This window comes from Myotis davidii, unplaced genomic scaffold (assembly GCF_000327345.1).
Source record: "Myotis davidii unplaced genomic scaffold, ASM32734v1 scaffold370, whole genome shotgun sequence".
Classification (NCBI taxonomy): Eukaryota; Metazoa; Chordata; class Mammalia; order Chiroptera; family Vespertilionidae; genus Myotis; species Myotis davidii.
The window spans coordinates 12,685,013-12,692,754 of NW_006288615.1; the positions used below are offsets into that span (position 1 = coordinate 12,685,013).

The 7,742-nt window shown below is 39.5% G+C and overlaps 1 protein-coding gene across 1 annotated transcript in view; it reads right to left on the reverse strand.

The window, feature by feature from the left end:
- The window catches only part of OSBPL6 (oxysterol binding protein like 6), a 162,689-nt gene that overhangs the window by 89,135 nt on the left and 65,812 nt on the right, over nt 1-7,742 (reverse strand). The window contains exon 2 of the mRNA XM_015561821.1: nt 3,308-3,485. The gene's annotated coding sequence lies outside the window, so the exon portion shown is untranslated. The remainder of the gene's footprint in view (nt 1-3,307; nt 3,486-7,742) is intronic.

Below are 7,742 nucleotides of genomic sequence, written 5' to 3' on the forward strand. Positions count from 1 at the left end.
GTCCCTTATTCCCATTCTTTTCAACTGGGCAAGAAGGAAACTTCAGTGCCTCCTCACTCTTCTTTCCTGGAGAGCCGGTTTGGGGCCTGCTACCTCCCGCTCAGCCCCTCAGCTGTGAGAATTGGGTGTCTCTTAAACAGAAGAGAGACACCTGAGAGACAGAGCAGGAGGGGCAGCCAGGGAGGAAGGCAGGGGCAAGTAAAATGGCTCCTGCATTGCTAGTTCTCCTTGGATATACTCCCCATCTCCACCACCTGGGGGAGATGTCTCATGATCCGCCTCTTTGCCATGCTAGGGTCCAATATTCTTTCTCCTCTTCAGTTTTTGCGGAACCATGTTATACTTGCGGACTAGTGAGATGATTTTTCTGAATTTTCCTTTCTCACCACATTTCTGTCTTAATGTGTCAACAGGCTCAGCACTCCCTGCTTTGGTTCCATTTTTGCAGTCCTGCCTAACCTTTCTCAGGCAGTGAAGCGAAGTGGAATGTGATGCTGATAGCAGGCACTCCGAGGAAAAAAGATAAAGAGGCTTTCTGAAAGCATCTCTGAGTATACATACAACAAACTAACTCCTACGCCGAAAGAATAATAAAAATAAACACATTTCGTCAAGGAAATGAGATACCTACCAATCACCTGCTTTTTCCTTTTAAAGAAGAGTTTAATTTCTCAGTCAAGTCACAACCCAGCAAATGTGTGGAAACAAATTTCCAGTTAACTTTATTTCCATGAACTTAAACCTGATAGTCAAAGGACTCACGTACATTTCATCTTTGCTTGTGGTCAAGTATCAAGGGATCCTAGGCAATGCTGACCTAAGAGATTCCATGAGATAGGGCAAAGGAATGCAGCCAGAAGGACAGTAAACTGAAATAAGCATCCAACCCAGCCGGCCTGTTTCCTTGTTTGCTTCAACATTAAAAATGGATATCCTGAGGCCTGAAATCTGCTTACGTAACAGCCACTAGCTGTTTGAAGTTGATGGGCTGTTGGGATAAGAACTGCTGTTCTGAGATGGAGTCCGGTTCCCCCCATTTGTGAACAATGATCAAATAGTTAATGTTTGAGTTTAGCTAATGCAGACAGAAATGCTTTGCCTCATAAGGACCCTGTAATTTGAAATGCTCTCATCTCTAATGCTCTTTGTTACTATATAAAAGTTTGATTCAGTACCAAATTGACAGGAACATCCCTGTAAGTAGTTCAGTTCCCAATATTATACAGTGATCAAAATGGGAAAGAGAAGATACATCTGATTCTGATGGAGAGACCTCTCAATGTCAAAAGTCTGCATATGTAAATGGCGCAGTGGATTGCTTGCTGACTCACTCTGGTGTCCAAAATGAGTAAAGGGCTAGGAAATGAACTCTAAATCCCGACAAGTGTCATTCACAAAGAAGCCAACTCAATGAATCTTCCTCACCTTCCTAGGACTAACATAATCATGTCAGGCAATGGAAGCCTTAGTCATGACATTTCAGACTCTGAGATGACAACCTCAAGGTCTGGAAAGAATGACTCTGTTACTATGAAATCAGATTTCCCAACTAAGAACAATGGACCATCTGCTTTTGGAAGAGTCTTTCTTCTTCACAGGCAAATCTGGCAGGTGTCAGCTTACCTTCAGAAAGCCAGCATTCTTAAAGTGTATCCATTTCACATAAAATAATAAAATACCAAAAGAGAATAAAGATAAACAGCATTATGTGTGAAGTACATGGGAGTGACTTCACATTAAGAGAGAAGAAATCGATGCTTAAAGCAGGAATCATTTTGTTGTTGTTGTTGACAGTATTATAGATGTCCCTCCTTTTCTCTCCCTTTGCCCCCTCCACCCTAAAGCAGGAATCTTGACCACAAAGGCCTACAGGTGCCAGGAAGGTAATATAAATCTATAAGGTTGGTTGGGTTAGATACTTAAGGAACGATAAAGGCTAGCAAATTTCAATTGTAACAAGACAAGATGTTTAATTTTCCAAAAGAAGCCAGATATCTGATTCTCTGTGAAGTTTCCAGACTGTTCAGCAATGTTGGCGACTAATTCAATTTTCAAAAAGAAAATGTTTACAGGTTAAAAAAATTATAGTCTAGAATTTACCCTATGGGCCACTAATTTGCAAGCTCTGCTCTAAATGTAATTTTAAATAACGCAGTAATAAACAATAATTTTAAATTACATAGGGTAAATTTAATTTTAATTTATTAAATGTAATTTTAAATAACGCAGTAATAAACAGAAACCTTCTCACGTAATAATAATCACACTAAATCACCGAGCCTTGGTTTCTGCCCTACGACGAGGGACCAGTCCATGCAAGGGGAGGTAGGAGTGGGGGAATACCTGGGGAGCATTTCCCAAATTACAGACGTCTGAACTATCTCCACCACCACCATCAGGCCTGCAGCCCAGAAAAAATAAGAGTCTGAGTAGAGGGTACACAGCTTCCAAAAGCTCCTCAAGAGCTGTGGGGGCACACGCTCCCAGAAAGCTTTGTATAACTGGGAGGGATGCATCCAAACTGTAGAGACTAAAGTCACTGAGCCTAAGACAGCCGTGGGCAAACTATGGCCCGCGGCCCGGATGCGGCCCATTTGAAATGAATAAAACTTAAAAAAAAAAAGACCGTACCCTTTTATGTAATGATGTTTACTTTGAATTTATATTAGTTCACACAAACACTCCATCCATGCTTTTGTTCCGGCCCTCCAGTCCAGTTTAAGAACCCATTGTGGCCCTCCAGTCAAAAAGTTTGCCCACTCCTGGCCTAAGATGTTAAACAGCATAAGTGACGTGGCTCTGAAAATAATAACTGCTAATATCAAAGGAGCCTAGAGTACCCATAGTCAGTGTTGCTGGTATCAAATTCATTATTTCAGTCTCACTGGCAAAAAGAAAACAAGCAACTGTCTACCTGTTCACTGTGGAAGATTATAAAAATAGACGCATTTTAAGCATCAGTGTATGCATGCCATGGGCTTGTGTGCATCTATGTATATAACTAAAGCATTCTAGGTGTGTAGGTTCATTCTTCAAGAAGGGGAGGAGAGTGTCTTATTTCCACATGCTGCTGCAATGCAGGTAGAAAATGGTTAACAAATCCTTTGGTGTGTTTTTCTACTTCCTAGCCTTGAAAAAATTACAGCAGAATTTTTTAATAAGATGGCTAAGCCTAACCAGGATTACTATGTTTTTTAGTTCTGATCTACCTGTGATTAGGTAATGTTTTGCTAATCTCTTGCTGTTATTAAACAATGCCTCGTCTAAACCCCGCTTTTGTTTTTAAGCTGGCGCCCTCCTAACTCACCTTGTAAATGGAATCCGTCTTCTAGGTTGGCTTTCAGGTCAAAGCTGCTCCAAGTGGCTTATCCTCAGACGCCTGCAGCTTTCTCCTGGGAACTCTATTGACCTTGCTGGGCTTATCTGGTAAATTGCAGGAGTGGCTCCTTCATTTCCTTCTCTTGTATTGCAGTGAGGGGCAAGAGCTAAAAAAGAGAGAATACAGTCATGTAGTGCATCTCCACAGAACTTCATGAGTCTCTCAGGGGGACTGGCCAATCAGAAACTTCCTTCCAATTTATCTTCTGAGGAGGGAGGGTATCTCAGCTTTTTGCCTCCTTTGCTCAATCTTACGTGATTTCAAAGACATACCCATTGCATTCCTCAGCAATAAGCAACATACATCATTTACCTCTTACTCAGAGTTTGGAGTAAGAAAATGCTCAATTTATATACCAATACATTCTAAGCAGGCCAAGTATCTCTTCCAGAAATATACTTAACCCTCCAATTCAATATAAACCTGTTTTTAAAAACAAGAAGTATGAAGTAGCTTCATCACACATGCACATCCATGTTCACTACCAGTGCCTTGATAAAGACCCACTAATAGTCAATGAGCCCTAACAGAGCAGAACTGTCACCAAACTCCTAGAACAGTCCTGTAGCAAAAAGCTAATTATACTATCAAAGAACAGCTTTCAACTTCACATAGTTTCTCAGAAGGAAAGAAAACAATATTTTATGAGAAGATCAAATAGGCTCACTTCAAGGAAAAAAAGAAAAAGGGTGGGAAGAGATTAACCAAAGACCTTGTATGCTTATATGCATAACCCATGGACACAGACAATAGGGTGATGAAGGTCTGGGGCCATGGCTGGGGTGGGGCTAGAAGAGGACAATTGGGGGTGAGGGGGAGGATACATATGTAATACTTTCAACAATAAAGATTCTTAAAAAAGAGAAGAAAAACCTGAGGAGCAATCCAGAGTGGAAGCTAACTCGGTTACTCTCTGGTCCTGAAATGTGACCACAGTTTTTCCTTCGAGCCTCTCTAGCAGGTGCATTTCTTCACAAGCCACTAAAACAGAAACAGATTTGATAATATTTTGCTAGTACAACACAGTCATTCAGCCTCTTCCCCCTCCACACAATAAATAAATAAATAAATAAATAAATAAATAAATAAATAAATAAATTTTTAATCTCTACTATGTTGTAAGACAAGTCCATGTGTCTTGTGGGTCCTAAATAAAATTTAACTGATGACTATGATGATGACATAGAAGAACTCAGGTTAGGGTCCATCAAGATTATTTTTGTATGCTCAGCATTAGATCTGTTTATTTTCTGCAAACACTACTCAATCTATGCTCTTTAATCCCGTGTAATTATAGGCAGAACAAATATGAGTGGTCAACTACTGAAACTCCCCTCTCCATCTTTTTCCTTGCTCTTTCCTATGATGTATTCTGCCAAGTTTTGGAAAAGGAGAGAATACTAAAACAGGAAAATAAAAGAAAAATGAGGTAAAGAGCCCCCTGTGCTAAACTGCATTTCAGTTTTCCTACCTCCACCCCATTCCTCTTTCCTAGTCTTATTCTCCATGACTTCTTACCATCGTACATTGACAAGTGAGAAGGTAAAGAGAATAGAAAAACTACAGGATAAGATGAAGGCTACCTTTCCACCTCTATTTCCCCCAGTCCAGGAGCAGAGCTGAGGGAGAAGGCAGGATGAATACAGCCAGCCGTACCTAAGGAATTCCCCCTTTCTTCCCCATAACACACTCTGCATGTCCTGTCTCCAGCCTCTGTAAACCAGACATTGGCCCAAGAAGCAGTTCCCCACTTCAGTCATCCTTTCCCTTAGTCTTTGCCTACACATCCCTCAAAATCCAGCTCAAATCTACAACTCTCATCTCCCCCCCTTGATCTTCCCAGCTAGAAAGGAACATCTTCTCATGGCATCTGGCACTTTGGTCAATTCTACTGGTGTAAGGTGATCTTGGTTGTACGTGTTGTCTATACTTCTTGTCTCCCCTACCGGGCTGTGTGGACTCTGGGAACCAGACCTTACTTCCCTGCACAGAGTAAGTGTGAGAGTTAAAATGTGAAATTTACAAGGCTTTGACTTATGCCTACTTTGCAAGAAATGAATCTATTATTGTCCATTTTGCCAAAAGTGTGCATTTTCACACTGTGTATGCAATGCCAAGGAATAAGGGCTTTAGCTTGTTCTGAGACTATAATTAACATTCATATGGACCTTCTGTGCAACTTTCAAAAAGACAACCACGATAAAGTGGAGTGCCTTCGATAGCCTTCAGGGAGGCTGACTACTCTGTATAAAAAATTACCAGTCCATCAATATACAGTTCAGATATAATCAATCATCCCTGATAGTTACTGAAGGCAGAAATATTAGGAGTATTTGTTTTAATTCAGCTTGAAACACTTGAATAGGGCAGAAACATTTATATTATCACATTTGAATTCCAAATTTCCAGGTGACTAATATATTGTTTTATTTAAAAACAGGACATTAACCAAATGGCAACTAACCTATATTTCAATTAAGAAACTGTACAGGGTCTTGTTTTACCGTGCACATAAACTGCGTGTGGGCAGAAGTCCAAAGGTACTAAGTTTATAAAGTTCAAGTTTGATTACACGTTATGACAACACACACTGAAGATAAATTCTTAAAGCTCTCACTAAGAAATAAACTCAGAGAAGGGAAGAGGTTGTTTCCTTTTTAAACGATAGCCAAAATTGATATTCAAACAAAAATTATACCTGGTTTTTATCAACACACACAAAAAGAATCATGTTCTAATTTAACAGTATCTTTTACAGATCAAAAAGGCCCCCGGCATCCTCCTTCAAAGCTATTAATAGAGTGAAAGTTGGAAAGGTTGATTCGAACAAAGTCTTCTATGCCAACAAGTACTCCGATAGGAATATCTGTAAAATCTCACTGGGAAGTTTAGAGATCTGGCAAGGGCTCCTTCTGAATGGCTCATTCAGGAAGCAAATGATCCATTATCTTTGCAATAGAATTTTTCCTGTAAGTCCTGTGACTCACCCTCCTACAGCCTGAATTTTGCCCATTATACACCAGATTCTTGTCCAGCATACTCCCCACACATTCCACTCATTTCTTATTCAAGCCCCTCAGAACACAAGATGTATGTGTCCTGCGTAGCTACTAAGTTAATGCATAGAATATAAAAAGGAGACAAGATAAAACAAACTTCATCATTCTGTAAAATACTAAAGAAAGATTCTTAAAATGGTGAAGTCAGTAAAGACAGCCAGGATAACCAGAGAGCAGTTTTACAAAGTTGGCAGTGCACATAGCAAAGTCCATTTCACAATACAAACAAGAGACCAGACACTTTTGGCTCTTTTCTATTCATTATGTGGCCCATGACTTGGACTCAATGCTTATTTCATTTCCATGAAGGACTGGTCTTAATTTAGGGTTAAACATCCTAAATTGCTTTCCCCAAAAACTGTAACACAAGACATGCTATAAGACCCTTCTTCATCATCTTGTTTACTTTGCCTACTATATCCACTAAATACCTTGGTGAAAAGATCATTATTTTGCTTTTTTTTTTTTTTTTACTGGCAGCAATGTTTAGACAAACAATTGCTTTTTCTCTTTCTACCTGTGATATTGCCAAGTATTCTGAGAGTCTCTACAGTGTCTAAGTTGTTGGAGAATAGTTTTCATTCTCACTCCCCAAACTCCTAGAACAGTCCTGTAGCAAAAAGCTAATTATACTATCAAAGAACAGCTTTCAACTTCACATAGTTTCTCAGAAGGAAAGAAAACAATATTTTATGAGAAGATCAAATAGGCTCACTTCAAGGAAAAAAAGAAAAAGGGTGGGAAGAGATTAACCAAAGACCTTGTATGCTTATATGCATAACCCATGGACACAGACAATAGGGTGATGAAGGTCTGGGGCCATGGCTGGGGTGGGGCTAGAAGAGGACAATTGGGGGTGAGGGGGAGGATACATATGTAATACTTTCAACAATAAAGATTCTTAAAAAAGAGAAGAAAAACCTGAGGAGCAATCCAGAGTGGAAGCTAACTCGGTTACTCTCTGGTCCTGAAATGTGACCACAGTTTTTCCTTCGAGCCTCTCTAGCAGGTGCATTTCTTCACAAGGCAGTTTTAAAAATAACAACCTTAGTCTGATTATTTTTCTAGCTTACTCTTTAACTGATTTTTTCTCTTTTTACTTATGGAGAAGGAAAAAGTAACTATACACACATATCCTGAAAGATTATGACTCAATAAAAGTGCAAGATTTATGTCTACCCAACATCCTCTGCTGTGAATGTTCCTTTAAGCACCATTTTTCTGCCAAAAAAGAAAGAAAATGTTTGATCTAAACCCCCTCCACCTCTACAATAAATAAATAAATAAATAAATAAATAAATAAA